Source organism: Bolinopsis microptera, chromosome 3 (assembly GCF_026151205.1).
Source record: "Bolinopsis microptera isolate Bmic1 chromosome 3, MBARI_Bmic_1.0, whole genome shotgun sequence".
Taxonomy (NCBI): Eukaryota; Metazoa; Ctenophora; class Tentaculata; order Lobata; family Bolinopsidae; genus Bolinopsis; species Bolinopsis microptera.
Window position 1 is genome coordinate 246,252 of NC_087074.1, and position 17,736 is coordinate 263,987.

A 17,736-nucleotide genomic window follows, 5' to 3' on the forward strand; every position below is an offset into this window, starting at 1 on the left:
TTGGCGAACAAACTTTGGATATAATCTTACATGCTCCCGAAGGAATCCCTGGTTTATGGTCTTTCTCATCGTCACCAGCACTTTCACTAGAGTCACCAGCCCTTTCACTGGAGTCATCAGCCCAATCACTGAAGTATACAGAAGTATAGTTGTGGAACACAACAAGAAAATTGAGAATAATCTTGTGCGAGGGTAGGGACCCAGATGTCGTTTCTAACCCAAATAAACTTTAAGGAGGCTTCTCATCAGTAGCCGCACCTCCTTACTCGGTTTCTGAACTGGAATTCTATGGGCTTCCAGACGGCCAGACCGAGTATTACCACCCCATCCTTCTAGAGTTCATCACAAGTAGCACCCACCTTGAAGATCTTTGACACCCAGACACACCCCATTGGCGAACAAACTTTGGATATAATCTTACATGCTCCCGAAGGAATCCCTGGTTTATGGTCTTTCTCATCGTCACCAGCACTTTCACTAGAGTCACCAGCCCTTTCACTGGAGTCATCAGCCCAATCACTGAAGTATAGTCGGATCCCAACCGTTCTAAAAGGCTATCTCGTTAGCTTTTCGTGTTAAAAGCGATTTCTCAACGGTTATCACCTCTCTAGATGATTCTTAAAACATTTGGACTTCATGGCAAGGTTGAAATACATGCAATGAGGGCGTTTTCGGCCACACCCTTTTTCAGGGTTTCGCGGTCACTCGAATTATTGTATTTCAGCCCAGGAAGGTCTTAAAGACTATTCCGATACACCAAAATGTGCCTAATAGCCACATTTATATACAACTTATGAAGCAACATATACCTTAAAATGCTTTGTTTCGGAAATATGGCCGAAAAACGGTTTTTGGCTTGACGCAGTTCATAATTTCCGTGATTTTTGGCATTTCCGCCTAGGAAGGTCGTAGAGACTATTCTGATACACCAAAATGTGCCTAATAGCCACATTTATATACAACTTATGAAGCAACATATACCCTAAAAGGCTTATTTTCGGAAATGTGGCTGAAAAACGGATTTTTGTCGAGCAAACAATGACAATATTCACAAATGGGCTATTGGACTGTTAACTAGAAAGGTCTTAAAGACTCATGAGCAACACAGCATTGGTCACAAGATGTAAGATGACTCACTTTGTGTCCAGAAACACCTACAAAAATTGGAGAATGATCTACTTTATTGGGCATCTCTTTTAATGGGCCAGGCCAGCAGCATATTTGTGTCTTACGAAATGGCAATTTTTCAAAATTACGGTTTCTTTAGTAAAGGTCAATGGGTCAGTTGCAAACAGCAAATTGTTCGCAATTGCCGACTTATGCACATCATATACTCAAAAACGCTCACTTTAGGAGTCATTAGTAAATAACTAATACATGATTTGTGAAAACTCCAACAATTTTTCCTTGGTACCAATTTAAATAAAATGTGTGACGTGCCAGACCAAAATTCAACTTCAAACTTTTTATTTATTCATGCCATGAAACCATAATGAGTTATGTGCCCATCCTTGGAGAACCCGGCGAATGTCCTTGCTGTACGGCAGTGTTAAACAAGGAATTGAAACCGAGGGGTTCCGTTCAGGCCCTTCACACTTTGTTTCTGTCTAGTTTTAATGTACCGTCACAATAGTGACTTTAATATATGTACCAAGAATACCAGACCTAAAATAAATCGGCACTGGATCCGGATCAGATTGTTGCTTGACCGCTGACCAGTACCCCACTTTTTAATTATGATTGATTTCGCTGCTTCGACCAATGTTGGTCTGTAATCCCTGGATTGAGATTTGTTGGCCGCAATTTAATTTAGCTAATTTCTTATAATACCGCAGTGGTCTGGTTCCCACTTCAAAATGACCCCATATTCTTTTTTTCAGTCGCATAGATTTTCCCATCGTTTGATAATGTGTGTCAACTGTCAATGTCATTCCCTCGTTTTTTAATCAAGTGGTGACTGGCTATTTCTTCTGTTATTACAGCTGTGAGCTGCCTCGAGATCTTATCTGGGGCATGGGCACAAATACTAGAACATTAGAAGATTAGAACTGTAATTCTAGAACTTCAGATTAAGGTTACTTGGCAGAATAGCATTAACAGGGTTCGAGATTTGACTGAGGGCATTCAGGTAACATACCAGGCTCACATCACCAGTTGAAGTGAATCTTAATTTCGGCATGCAATGCCTTTATGCCTTATAAGTTATAATCTTATAGTAGGATCACGGGGTTTTTATAATAGAAGGTCTCGAGATGCTGATTTAGCTATTTAGGTTTCACATGTGACATTTTTCCAGCTTTGGGTAAAGTGGATTTTAGAGCGGGGAGGGGGTCTAAATGACCAAAATCTGAACGATCTCTTACTTACGGGACACTACGGGACAAGGGACGGATCTCGGGCCTAATAGCTGTTTTTTAATGAGAGGCTGGAGTTTGGACCTAGATGGTCAACGTGAGGATAGCATGAGGATTTAGGATGCTCTGCCTGCCTTTCGTGGGGTCTTGTAACCCCTAAAGCTGGTATATCTTATCTAAATTAACCTTGGTTACATCTCGTGCTGTTTCGAATATATAATTAGATTTATAGGTCCAATATCAAGCAAAAAAGTCTGATGTCATGTACTGATGTTACACTTACATGATCTCCGACGCGAGGATCTCCGAAGTCCGATCTTAAAGTTGGATCTCAGAGCCAAAAAGAATAACGTAAGCCTTGGTTCCTTTCTTTGAGAGTCAAACAGGAAATTCGGGGTTATCAACTCAAACTCGGATTCGTAGCACAATTAAAAATCCAAAGAATAAAAATCTTAATGAATTTCCCGACATTCTAAAATTAATATCAGTTCGTATTCATATATATATATATATAGCCTGACTGACAATTTTCTCGACTGACTGACAATGTTTCTTCTTTTCCCCATTTAGAATACAAAGATTAGTACATTTTAGCTTATGATTAATATTATATTTTTACCTATAGTTTACCTAGATCAATTCAGTGGCCCAAACTCCAGTAGGTTACAAGACTTAAGTTCAATTCGAGGAACACTTTGATTAAGCATGATCCTTGTCTAGTTGGAGTTTTCGCATATCATGCAGTAGTTATCTACTAATCACTCCTAAACTGAGCGTTTTAGAGTCGAATCTCGAACCCTGCCATTCGGCCAAGTAATCTTAATCTGAAGTTCTAGAATTACAGTTCTAATGTTCTAGTACTAATGTATTAGTGCCCTAGATAAGATCTCGAGGCAGCTGTAATAAAAAAGAGCTAGCCAGTAACCACTTGATTAAAAAACGAGGGAATGACACACATTATCATACGATGAGAAAATCTATGCGAACCAAACCACTGCGGTATTACTATTATGGTAAATGAGCTAAATTAAACTGCAGCCAACAGATCTCAATCCAGGGATTACAGACCAATATTGGTCGAGGCAGTGAAGTCAATTATGATTATAAAGTGGGGTACTTATACTGGTCAGTGGTCAAGCGTCAATCTGGCCCGGATCCAGTGCCGATTTATTTTAGGTCCGGTATTCATGGAACATATATCATGGTTTCATGGCATGAATAAATAAAAAGTTTGAAGTTGAATTTTGGTCTGGCACGTCACACATTTTATTTAAATTGGTACCAAGGAAAAATTGTTGGAGTTTTCACAAATCATGTATTAGTTATTTACTAATGACTCCTAAAGTGAGCGTTTTTGAGTATATGATGTGCATAAGTCGGCAATTGCGAACAATTTGCTGTTTGCAACTGACCCATTGACCTTTACTAAAGAAACCGTAATTTTGAAAAATTGCCATTTCGTAAGACACAAATATGCTGCTGGCCTGGCCCATTAAAAGAGATGCCCAATAAAGTAGATCATTCTCCAATTTTTGTAGGTGTTTCTGGACACAAAGTGAGTCATCTTACATCTTGTGACAAATGCTGTGTTGCTCATGAGTCTTTAAGACCTTTCTAGTTAACAGTCCAATAGCCCATTTGTGAATATTGTCATTGTTTGCTCGACAAAAATCCGTTTTTCAGCCACATTTCCGAAAATAAGCCTTTTAGGGTATATGTTGCTTCATAAGTTGTATATAAATGTGGCTATTAGGCACATTTTGGTGTATCAGAATAGTCTCTACGACCTTCCTAGGCAGAAATGCCAAAAATCACGGAAATTATGAACTGCGTCAAGCCAAAAACCGTTTTTTCGGCCATATTTCCGAAACAAAGCATTTTAAGGTATATGTTGCTTCATAAGTTGTATATAAATGTGGCTATTAGGCACATTTTGGTGTATCGGAATAGTCTTTAAGACCTTCCTGGGCTGAAATACAATAATTCGAGTGACCGCGAAACCCTGAAAAAGGGTGTGGCCGAAAACGCCCTCATTGCATGTATTTCAACCTTGCCATGAAGTCCAAATGTTTTAAGAATCATCTAGAGAGGTGATAACCGTTGAGAAATCGCTTTTAACACGAAAAGCTAACGAGATTCCGTTTCGTCTCGGACTAGTATACAGAAGTATAGTTGTGGAACACAACAAGAAAATTGAGAATAATCTTGTGCGAGGGTAGGGACCCAGATGTCGTTTCTAACCCAAATAAACTTTAAGGAGGCTTCTCATCAGTAGCCGCACCTCCTTACTCGGTTTCTGAACTGGAATTCTATGGGCTTCCAGACGGCCAGACCGAGTATTACCACCCCATCCTTCTAGAGTTCATCACAAGTAGCACCCACCTTGAAGATCTTTGACACCCAGACACACCCCATTGGCGAACAAACTTTGGATATAATCTTACATGCTCCCGAAGGAATCCCTGGTTTATGGTCTTTCTCATCGTCACCAGCACTTTCACTAGAGTCACCAGCCCTTTCACTGGAGTCATCAGCCCAATCACTGAAGTATACAGAAGTATAGTTGTGGAACACAACAAGAAAATTGAGAATAATCTTGTGCGAGGGTAGGGACCCAGATGTCGTTTCTAACCCAAATAAACTTTAAGGAGGCTTCTCATCAGTAGCCGCACCTCCTTACTCGGTTTCTGAACTGGAATTCTATGGGCTTCCAGACGGCCAGACCGAGTATTACCACCCCATCCTTCTAGAGTTCATCACAAGTAGCACCCACCTTGAAGATCTTTGACACCCAGACACACCCCATTGGCGAACAAACTTTGGATATAATCTTACATGCTCCCGAGTCAGTACATTATACACTCTTATTAACCAGGTCAGTACATTATACACTCTTATTAACCAGGTCAGTACATTATACACTCTTATTAAACAGGTCAGTACATTATACACTCTTATTAACCAGGTCAGTACATTATACACTCTTATTAACCAGGTCAGTACATTATACACTCTTATTAACCAGGTCAGTACATTATACACTCTTATTAAACAGGTCAGTACATTATACACTCTTATTAACCAAGTCAGTACATTATACACTCTTATTAACCAAGTCAGTACATTATACACTCTTATTAACCAAGTCAGTACATTATACACTCTTATTAACCAGGTCAGTACATTATACACTCTTATTAACCAGGTCAGTACATTATACACTCTTATTAACCAGGTCAGTACATTATACACTCTTATTAACCAGGTCAGTACATTATACACTCTTATTAACCAGGTCAGTACATTATACACTCTTATTAACCAGGTCAGTACATTATACACTCTTATTAAACAGGTCAGTACATTATACACTCTTATTAACCAAGTCAGTACATTATACACTCTTATTAACCAGGTCAGTACATTATACACTCTTATTAACCAGGTCAGTACATTATACACTCTTATTAACCAGGTCAGTACATTATACACTCTTATTAACCAAGTCAGTACATTATACACTCTTATTAACCAGGTCAGTACATTATACACTCTTATTAACCAGGTCAGTACATTATACACTCTTATTAACCAGGTCAGTACATTATACACTCTTATTAACCAGGTCAGTACATTATACACTCTTATTAACCAGGTCAGTACATTATACACTCTTATTAACCAGGTCAGTACATTATACACTCTTATTAACCAGGTCAGTACATTATACACTCTTATTAACCAGGTCAGTACATTATACACTCTTATTAACCAGTCAGTACATTATACACTCTTATTAACCAAGTCAGTACATTATACACTCTTATTAACCAAGTCAGTACATTATACACTCTTATTAACCAGGTCAGTACATTATACACTCTTATTAACCAGGTCAGTACATTATACACTCTTATTAACCAGGTCAGTACATTATACACTCTTATTAACCAGGTCAGTACATTATACACTCTTATTAACCAGGTCAGTACATTATACACTCTTATTAACCAGGTCAGTACATTATACACTCTTATTAACCAGGTCAGTACATTATACACTCTTATTAACCAGGTCAGTACATTATACACTCTTATTAACCAGGTCAGTACATTATACACTCTTATTAACCAGGTCAGTACATTATACACTCTTATTAACCAGGTCAGTACATTATACACTCTTATTAACCAGGTCAGTACATTATACACTCTTATTAACCAGGTCAGTACATTATACACTCTTATTAACCAGGTCAGTACATTATACACTCTTATTAACCAGGTCAGTACATTATACACTCTTATTAACCAGGTCAGTACATTATACACTCTTATTAACCAGGTCAGTACATTATACACTCTTATTAACCAGGTCAGTACATTATACACTCTTATTAACCAGGTCAGTACATTATACACTCTTATTAACCAGGTCAGTACATTATACACTCTTATTAACCAGGTCAGTACATTATACACTCTTATTAACCAGGTCAGTACATTATACACTCTTATTAACCAGGTCAGTACATTATACACTCTTATTAACCAGTCAGTACATTATACACTCTTATTAACCAGGTCAGTACATTATACACTCTTATTAACCAGTCAGTACATTATACACTCTTATTAACCAGGTCAGTACATTATACACTCTTATTAACCAGGTCAGTACATTATACACTCTTATTAACCAGGTCAGTACATTATACACTCTTATTAACCAGGTCAGTACATTATACACTTTATTACCAAGTCAGTTTATTATACACTCAGGTCTGTACATTATACACTCTTATTAACCAGGTCAGTACATTATACACTCTTATTAACCAGGTCAGTACATTATACACTCTATTAACCAGGTCAGTACATTATACACTCTTATTAACCAGGTCAGTACATTATACACTCTTATTAACCAGGTCAGTACATTATACACTCTTATTAACCAGTCAGTACATTATACACTCTTATTAACCAGGTCAGTACATTATACACTCTTATTAACCAGGTCAGTACATTATACACTCTTATTAACCAGGTCAGTACATTATACACTCTTATTAACCAGGTCAGTACATTATACACTCTTATTAACCAGGTCAGTACATTATACACTCTTATTAACCAGGTCAGTACATTATACACTCTTATTAACCAGGTCAGTACATTATACACTCTTATTAACCAGGTCAGTACATTATACACTCTTATTAAACAGGTCAGTACATTATACACTCTTATTAACCAGGTCAGTACATATCACTCTTATTAACCAGGTCAGTACATTATACACTCTTATTAACCAGGTCAGTACATTATACACTCTTATTAACCAGGTCAGTACATTATACATCTTATAACCAGGTCAGTACATTATACACTCTTATTAAACAGGTCAGTACATTATACACTCTTATTAACCAGGTCAGTACATTATACACTCTTATTAACCAGGTCAGTACATTATACACTCTTATTAACAGGTCAGTACATTATACACTCTTATTAACCAGGTCAGTACATTATACACTCTTATTAACCAGGTCAGTACATTATACACTCTTATTAACCAGGTCAGTACATTATACACTCTTATTAACCAGGTCAGTACATTATATGTACTCTTATTAACCAAGTCAGTACATTATACACTCTTATTAACCAAGTCAGTACATTATACACTCTTATTAACCAGGTCAGTACATTATACACTCTTATTAACCAGGTCAGTACATTATACACTCTTATTAACCAGTCAGTACATTATACACTCTTATTAACCAGTCATACATTATACACTCTTATTAACCAAGTCAGTACATTAACACTCTTATTAACCAGGTCAGTACATTATACACTCTTATTAACAGGTCAGTACATTATACACTCTTATTAACCAGTCAGTACATTATACACTCTTATTAACCATGTCAGTACATTATACACTCTTTATTAACCAGGGCATTTCATTTTTACACTCTTATTAAACCCGGCTACATTATACACTCTTTTTAACCCCGGGTTTTAAATTTTTCCCCTTTTTTTTTTTAAAACTCTTATTTTAACCCGGGCAGTACCAAAAACACTCTTTTTAACCAGTTTAGTACATTATTTTTCACTCTTATTAAACCCGGTTTTGGAAACAAAAAATTTTATGTACTCTTTTTAACCCAAATCAGTACTTTTACACTCTTTTTAACAAGTCAGTACATTTTAAAAACTCTTTTTAACCAAGGGGCGGTAATTATACATCTTTAATTCCCCCGGGTTTTAAGAACATTATAACACTCTTATTTTTAAACCAAAATTTAGTCCCTTCACCCCTTATTAAAACCCAAATCAGTACATTATAAAACTCTTTTTAACCCAAAACGTACCTTATACACTCTTTTTAAAACCCGGTCCCTTTCATTATAACTCTTATTTAACCCCGGTTTAGTACATTTTACACTCTTATTAACCCGGGCAGTACATTATACACCTATTTAAAACCCGGTCAACATTAAACACTCTTTTTAAAAAAGGTCAGAAAATTTACCCCCTCCCTTATTAAAACCCAAATCAGACATTTACAATCTTATTTAAACCCGGGCTTACAATTTTAAAATCTTATTTAAACCGGGCCCCGTCATTTTACAACTCTTTTTATTAACCAGGGTCATTTAAATTTTGCACCCTTAATTAAAACCCGGTCAGTTTCATTATACCCTTTTTTAACCCGGTCAGTACATTAAAACACTCTTATTAACCAGGGCAGTACATTATAAAATTTTTTAAAAACCCCGGTCAGTACATTATTTCCCTCTTTTTAACCGGGTTACATTTTTACCTCTTTTTTAAAACCGGGCATTTCCTTATACACTTTAAAAAAAGGTCAACATTATACCCCTCTTATTTAACCCAAATCAGTTCATTATACACTCTTATTAAACCGGGCATAAAATTAAAACACTCCCTTTTTAACCCGGGCAAATACATTATACATCTTTTAACCCCGGTCAGAAAATTAAACCTTAAATTAAAACCCGGTCAGTCATTATAACTCTTTTTAACCAGGTCGTACTTTTCCCCTCTTTTAACCCGGTCAGTACATTATACACTTTTTATTAACCAGGTCGTACATTTTACACTTATTAAACCGGGCAGTACATTTTACACTCTTTTTAACCAGGGCAGTAAAATTATACACTCTTATTAAACCAAAGGGCAGTACAAAATACACTCTTTTTAAAACCCGGTCAGTACTTTTTACAATCTTTTTTAAAAAAGGTCAGTACATTATTTCAAAAATTATTAACCAAGCAGTACTTATAACTCTTTTTAAAAAGGTCATTCAAAAAAACACTCTTTAAAAACCCGGCAGTACATTATACACTCTTTTTAACCCGGTCAGTACATTATACCAAATCTTATTAACCCAGGGGCAGTACATTATAAACCCTTTTTAAACCCGGTCCGAAAATTTTTTCCCCTCTTTTTAACCAGGTCAGTACATTTTACACTTTATTTTAAACCAAATCAGTCATTTTTAAAAACTCTTAAATTAAAACCCAAGGGCCCTTAAAAATTTTAAAACCTTAAAAAACCAAGTCATAATTATAAATTTATTAACCAAAGGGCAGTAAATTATACCTTTATTAACCAGGGCCAAATAATTATACACTCTTTTTAACCAGGCAGTACATTTACACCTTTTAAAAAGGGCAGTACATTATACCCCTTTTTAACCAGGTTTAGTAATTTACACTTATTAAACAGGTCGTAAAAATTATACACTCTTATAACCAAGTCATACAATTTTACCCTTATTTAACCCGACCCTACATAAAACACTTATTAACCAGGTCCCAAAATTTTTACACTCTTAAAAAACCAGGTCTTTCATTAAACACCCCTTATTTAAAAAGGGCTACATTATACATCCCTTTTTAACCCGGGCGTAATTATACACTCTTATTAACCAGGTCAGTACATTATAAAAACTTTTTAACCAGGGGCATACATTTAAAACACTTTAATTTAAACCCGGTCCAAATACCCTTTTTACAACCCTTTTTAAACAGGTCAGTACAAATTTCACTCTTATTAAAACCCGTCAGTACATTATACACTCTTTTTTAACCAGGTAGTCCCTTTTACAAATTTAAATTTAAACCCGGTTTAGTACATTATTACACTCTTATTAACCAGGTCAGTACATTATACACTCTTATTAACCAGGTCAGTACATTATACACTCTTATTAACCAGGTCAGTACATTATAATACACTCTTATTAAACAGGTCAGTACATTATACACTCTTATTAACCAGGTCAGTACCATTATACACTCTTATTAAACAGGTCAGTAACATTATACACTCTTATTAACCAGGTCAGTACATTATACACTCTTATTACCCAGGCAGTACATTATACACTCTTATTAACCAGGTCAGTACATTATACACTCTTATTAACCAGGTCAGTACATTATACACTCTTATTAACCAGGTCAGTACATTATACACTCTTATTAACCAGGTCATACATTATACACTCTTATTAACCAAGTCAGTACATTATACACTCTTATTAACCAAGTCAGTACATTATACACTCTTATTAACCAAGTCAGTACATTATACACTCTTATTAACCAGGTCAGTACATTATACACTCTTATTAACAAGTCAGTACATTATACACTCTTATTAACCAGGTCAGTACATTATACACTCTTATTAAACAGGTCAGTACATTATACACTCTAATTAACCAGTCAGTACATTATACACTCTTATTAACCAAGTCCGTTTATTATACACTCTTATTAACCAGGTCAGTACATTATACACTCATATTAACCAGGTCAGTACATTATACACTCTATATTAACCAGGTCAGTACATTATACACTCTTATTAACCAGGTCAGTATCATTATACACCTTATATACCAGGTCAGTACATTATACACTCTTATTAAACAGGTCAGTACATTATACACTCTTATTAAACAGGTCAGTACATTATACACTCTTATTAAACAGGTCAGTACATTATACACTCTTATTAAACCAGTCAGTACATTATACACTCTAATAAACAGGTCAGTACATTATACACTCTTATTAACAGGTCAGTACATTATACACTCTTATTAACCAGGTCAGTACATTATACACTCTCATTAACCAGGTCCAGAACATTATACACTCTTATTACCAGGTCAGTACATTATACACGTCTCATTAAACAGGTCAGTACATTATACACTCCTATTAAACCAGGTCAGTACATTATACACTCTTATTAACCAGGTCAGTACATTATACACTCTTATTAAACAGGTCAGTAATTATACACTCTTATTAACCAGGTCAGTACATTATACACTCTTATTAAACAGGTCATTACATTATACACTCTTATTAAACAGGTCAGTACATTATACACTCTTATTAACCAAGTCAGTACATTATACACTCTAATTAACCAGGTCAGTACATTATACACTCTTATTAACCAAGTCAGTACATTATACACTCTTATTAACCAAGTCAGTACACTTATACTCTTATAACCAAGTCAGTACATTATACACTCTTTATTAACCAGGTCAGTACATTATACACTCTTATTAACCAAGTCAGTACATTATACACTCTTATTAACCAGGTCAGTACTTTATACACTCTTATTAAACAGGTCAGTACATTATACACTCTTATTAACCAGTCAGTACATTATACACTCTTATTAACCAAGTCAGTTTATTATACACTCTTATTAACCAGGTCAGTACATTATACACTCTTATTAACCAGGTCAGTACATTATACACTCTTATTAACCAGGTCAGTACATTATACACTCTTATTAACCAGGTCAGTACATTATACACTCTTATTAAACAGGGTCAGTAAATTATACACTCTTATTAACCAGGTCAGTACATTATACACTCTTATTAAACAGGTCAGTACATTATACACTCTTATTAAACAGGTCAGTACATTATACACTCTTATTAACCAGGTCAGTACATTATACACTCTTATTAAACAGGTCATTACATTATACACTCTTATTAAACCGGTCATACATTAACACTCTCATTAACCAGGTCAGTACATTATACACTCTTATTAACCAGGTCAGTACATTATACACTCTCATTAAACAGGTCAGTACATTATACACTCTTATTAACCAGGTCAGTACATTATACACTCTTATTAACAGGTCAGTACATTATACACTCTTATTAACCAGGTCAGTACATTATAAACTCTTATTAAACAGGTCAGTACATTATACACTCTTATTAACCAGGTCAGTACATTATACACTCTTATTAAACAGGTCCAGTACATTATACACTCTTATTAACCAGGTCAGTACATTATACACTCTTATTAAACAGGTCAGTACATTATACACTCTTATTAACCGGTCAGTACATTATACACTCTTATTAACCAGGTCAGTACATTATACACTCTTATTAACCAGGTCAGTACATTATACACTCTTATTAACCAGGTCAGTACATTATACACTCTTATTAAACAGTCAGTACATTTATACACTCTTATTAACCAGGTCAGTACATTATACACTCTTATACCAGGTCAGTACATTATACACTCTTATTAACCAGGTCAGTACATTATACACTCTTATTAAACAGGTCAGTACATTATACACTCTTATTAACCAGGGTCAGTACATTATACACTCTTATTAACCAGGTCAGTACATTATACACTCTTATTAACCAGGTCAGTACATTAAACACTCTTATTAACCAGGTCAGTACATTATACACTCTTATTAACCAGGTCAGTACATTATACACTCTTATTAACCAGTGTCAGTACATTATACACTCTTATTAACCAGGTCAGTACATTATACACTCTATTAACCAGGTCAGTACATTATACACTCTTATTAACCAGGTCAGTACATTATACACTCTTATTAACCAGGTCAGTACATTATACACTCTTATTAACCAGGTCAGAACATTATACACTCTTATTAACCAGGTCAGTACATTATACACTCTTATTAACCAGGTCAGTACATTATACACTCTTAATTAAACCCGGTTTAGTACATTTACACCTTTTTAACAAAGGGCATAAATTTATACACTCTTTTAAAAAAAAAAAAGGGCGTAAATTATCACTCTTATTAAACCCGGGCAGACATTTTAAAACTCTTTTTAACCGGTCAGTAAATTAAAACACTCCTTTTTAAACCCCCTTTCCCCCCGTTTCATTAACACTCTTATTAACCAGGTCATACATTTACACTTTAATTTAAACCCGGTCGTACATTATCACTCTTATTTTAACCCGGTCCGTAATTTTAAAACCTTTTTAACCAGGTCATTTCATTTTTACCCCCTTTTTTTAAACCAGGGGCAGGAAAATTATCACTTTATTAACCCGGTCAGAACATTCTACCTTTATTTAAACCCGGGCAGTACAATTTTCACTCTTTTAACCGGTCAGTACTTATACATCTTTTAAAAAAGGGCCGTAAAATTATCACTCTTATTAACCAGGTTTAGTACATTAACACTCTTATTAACCAGGTCAGTACATTATACACTCTTATTAACCAGGTCAGTACATTATACACTCTTATTAACCAGGTCAGTACATTATACACTCTTATTAACCAGGTCAGTACATTATACACTCTTATTAACCAGGTCAGTACATTATACACTCTTATTAACCAGGTCAGTACATTATACACTCTTATTAACCAGGTCAGTACATTATACACTCTTATTAACCAGGTCAGTACATTATACACTCTTATTAACCAGGTCAGTACATTATACACTCTTATTAACCAGGTCAGTACATTATACACTCTATTAACCAGGTCAGTACATTATACACTCTTATTAACCAGGTCAGTACATTATACACTCTTATTAACCAGGTCAGTACATTATACACTCTTATTAACCAGGTCAGTACATTATACACTCTTATTAACCAGGTCAGTACATTATACACTCTTATTAACCAGGTCAGTACATTATACACTCTTAATAACCAGGTCAGTACATTATACACTCTTATTAACCAGGTCAGTACATTATACACTCTATTAACCAGGTCAGTACATTATACACTCTTATTAACCAGGTCAGTACATTATATACTCTTATTAACCAGTCAGTACATTATACACTCTTATTAACCAGGTCAGTACATTATACACTCTTATTAACCAGGTCAGTACATTATACACTCTTATTAACCAGGTCAGTACATTATACACTCTTATTAACCAGGTCAGTACATTATACACTCTTATTAACCAGGTCAGTACATTATACACTCTTATTAACCAGGTCAGTACATTATACACTCTTATTAACCAGGTCAGTACATTATACACTCTTATTAACCAGGTCAGTACATTATACACTCTTATTAACCAGGTCAGTACATTATACACTCTTATTAACCAGGTCAGTACATTATACACTCTTATTAACCAGGTCAGTACATTATACAACTCTTATTAACCAGGTCAGTACATTATACACTCTCATTAACCAGGTCAGTACATTATACACTCTTATTAACCAGGTCAGTACATTATACACTCTTATTAACCAGGTCAGTACATTATACACTCTTATTAACCAGGTCAGTACATTATACACTCTGTGTAGACAGTGTACGTGTATAATTTCCTAACGGTTTATTGGACTGGTTTTTACGGTATAGTTTCGACAAAACTCTAACGAAGCCAATTAGCAAATTGGGGGGGGGGGGGGGCATCAACCTCATAAATACCTATTATTCCCTCCGATTTCAAGATAGGTTTAGGTATTTATGTATATACATTATGGTTGTTTAAAGGTTTTGTTGTTTTTTCAGGATTTTCCCACTTTTAACATAATGTATTCAATTCTATTCATAGTGTTGGGTTGTATAGGGTTTTTAATGTGATCAAAAGATTATGAACAGTTCAGACTATCAAATGGTTGCTTGTATAGAAGTTTCTGAACATTTTGAACAACAATTAAAAATAACAAGTAAAAATCTTGTCATGAAATTTTCAATGTTTCACTCTGAAATTTTATTTGTTTCCCTACTCTTGCCAAAAGCAAAAAGATCGTAGGGAATAAGTAATCGGGTTTGGATATATGAGGTGGCCCGACGGTCCTGCGGTGACGACAAAAGTCTGCTCTTTCGCGATATAGACCACCCCCCTATAATTATGTGTATTTGAAGCGTCTGTTATGGCGGGCACGACGCTAGCCATGTGTTAATTAATTACAGTGAAGTTCCTCCTTCGCAAAGTTATTTTCCGCAATTTTCTGGATTCATTTATTGTTGATGCGCGCGGCGCTACATAGGTCAAATAAATCGTCAATTTTTACCATGCGCGAATCCCACTCATTTATTAAAAATATACTATGTAAATATGTTGCACTTTTTTCCAGTCACACTTTTCACTCGAAATAATTAATGGTACAAGATACAAGTACATCGTAGGGAAAATTGATCGTGCATGGTTTAACCGCGGCGAAATTCTTGTTGCCTTTGTGTACATTAAACTTGGGTTGTATAGGGTTTTTAATGTGATCAAAAGATTATGAACAGTTCAGACTATCAAAAGGCTACCGAAGTTTCTGAACATTTTGAACAACAATTAAAAATAACAAGTAAAAATCTTGTCATGAAATTTTCACCTAAAATTTCAAAAAATCAATGTTGCTAACAATCTTCTGAAACGTCCAAAAAAGTAACCTTTAGCTGCCCTAAAATACCTATAAATACCTATTATTCGCTCCGATTTCAAAATAGGAATAGGTATTTATGTATATTAATGAGGTTGACGCCCCCCCAATTTTTAAAAATCGGCCAGTGGTAAGTGGTTTAATTGATGGTTTTGTACCCCAAATGTGATACTAAATGTGACTATTTAAGTGTCTCACTTTTTCTCCTCTCTTTTACACTCTCTCACTCTCTCTCTCTCTCCCCATTTACAGCTCCCCTAATTACAGCTTTGTACATAATTATAATTAGGTAATTTTGCAGTGGAGCCTATTGAGTATTACTATTGGATACGTATTGCGTGATGAGTGCTTAGAATTAAATTTACTCTAGTGCGACCGGTTTCAACTGAGCGAGTTTATACTGGTGCAATTCAGGGGGGGGGGGGGGGATAAATCGAAATAGCTCAAAATTAATTATCGGCCTTACAAAATGACAGGCCTCACAAAATTACAGTCCACAAAGACCATGCTGTAGCTTCGGTACCCTATACATTTAACCCTATTCCTTTTACTGTATGAAAGAAAAAGTGTTAATTAACACTTCCCAAGGAATGATTATGACATAGAATCTATATTTCTTACATAAATATGGACGTTTTTGCTGTTCAGTCATTGCCCCGCCTAACTGTTACCCAGCATGGAGACCAAAGTTTAGAATTTAACCCCAGGAAACCAGGTACTACCATGACTTATGTCAATCAAAGACTACTCTGGTCAAATAACACAACTGATTTAGTGACTTTGGTAGAAAACATGACAAAAAAATGACCTAGCCTCACAAAATGACAGTGTTATGCCTCACAAAATGACAGTTTTATTTTATGATACATTGATGGCATATTTATATTGGATGCCCCTTGCCTAATTATTGGTATTCTAAAACCCAGTAAGCTTATGATGAGCCTAAATGTGTTTGTTTGATCATCAATTTTGATCAAAATGCCTCACAAAATGACACCGAAAAGCCTTACAAAATGACAATGTTTCAGATTGAATTATTTTCATCATCTGAAATGGATCAGAAGCAGTCAATACAAGAAGGAGTTAAAAATAATCATAATCTGACAGTTAACAATCAAGTAGCATTACAAAAGTGCAACTCTGATATCAAAACGTTTTAAAAACATTTCAAAACTCAACGAAATAAAGCTTCTATTTTGTGAAAGCAGAGTTTGTTTGTTTGGGCCCGGACGGTGCCGGTGGTTCTAATGACCATTTACTAAAATACATAGATACAAAATACAATATAGTATAAATATTATAATCAGAAGTTTTATAAATCCTATCCGTCCAAGTTAAACTTGAAGGGCGCTACACGCACGACGAAAACTCCATTTAATGTGAGCTGAAGTAGACTACTAGTAGTAGAGCTAGTAGCGCTTGAAATTGACAGAACTGAAAACGAAATCTGACAATTGTCGCGAAAACTGACAGTTTTGTGTGCTCAAAGTGTCGAGAAATACTGACAGTGCAAGACTGGGCACACAAGAGTGAGTTAAAAAAAGAGAGTAATAACAACTCCTAAAACATGTCATAACACTAAAAAGTGATCTATCCAGGCATA

General features: G+C 35.1%; 1 protein-coding gene across 2 annotated transcripts in view; it reads left to right on the forward strand.

Moving 5' to 3' along the window:
* LOC134812954 (histone-binding protein RBBP4-like) overlaps positions 1-17,736 on the forward strand; it is a 152,923-nt gene that overhangs the window by 128,712 nt on the left and 6,475 nt on the right. The window lies entirely within an intron of this gene.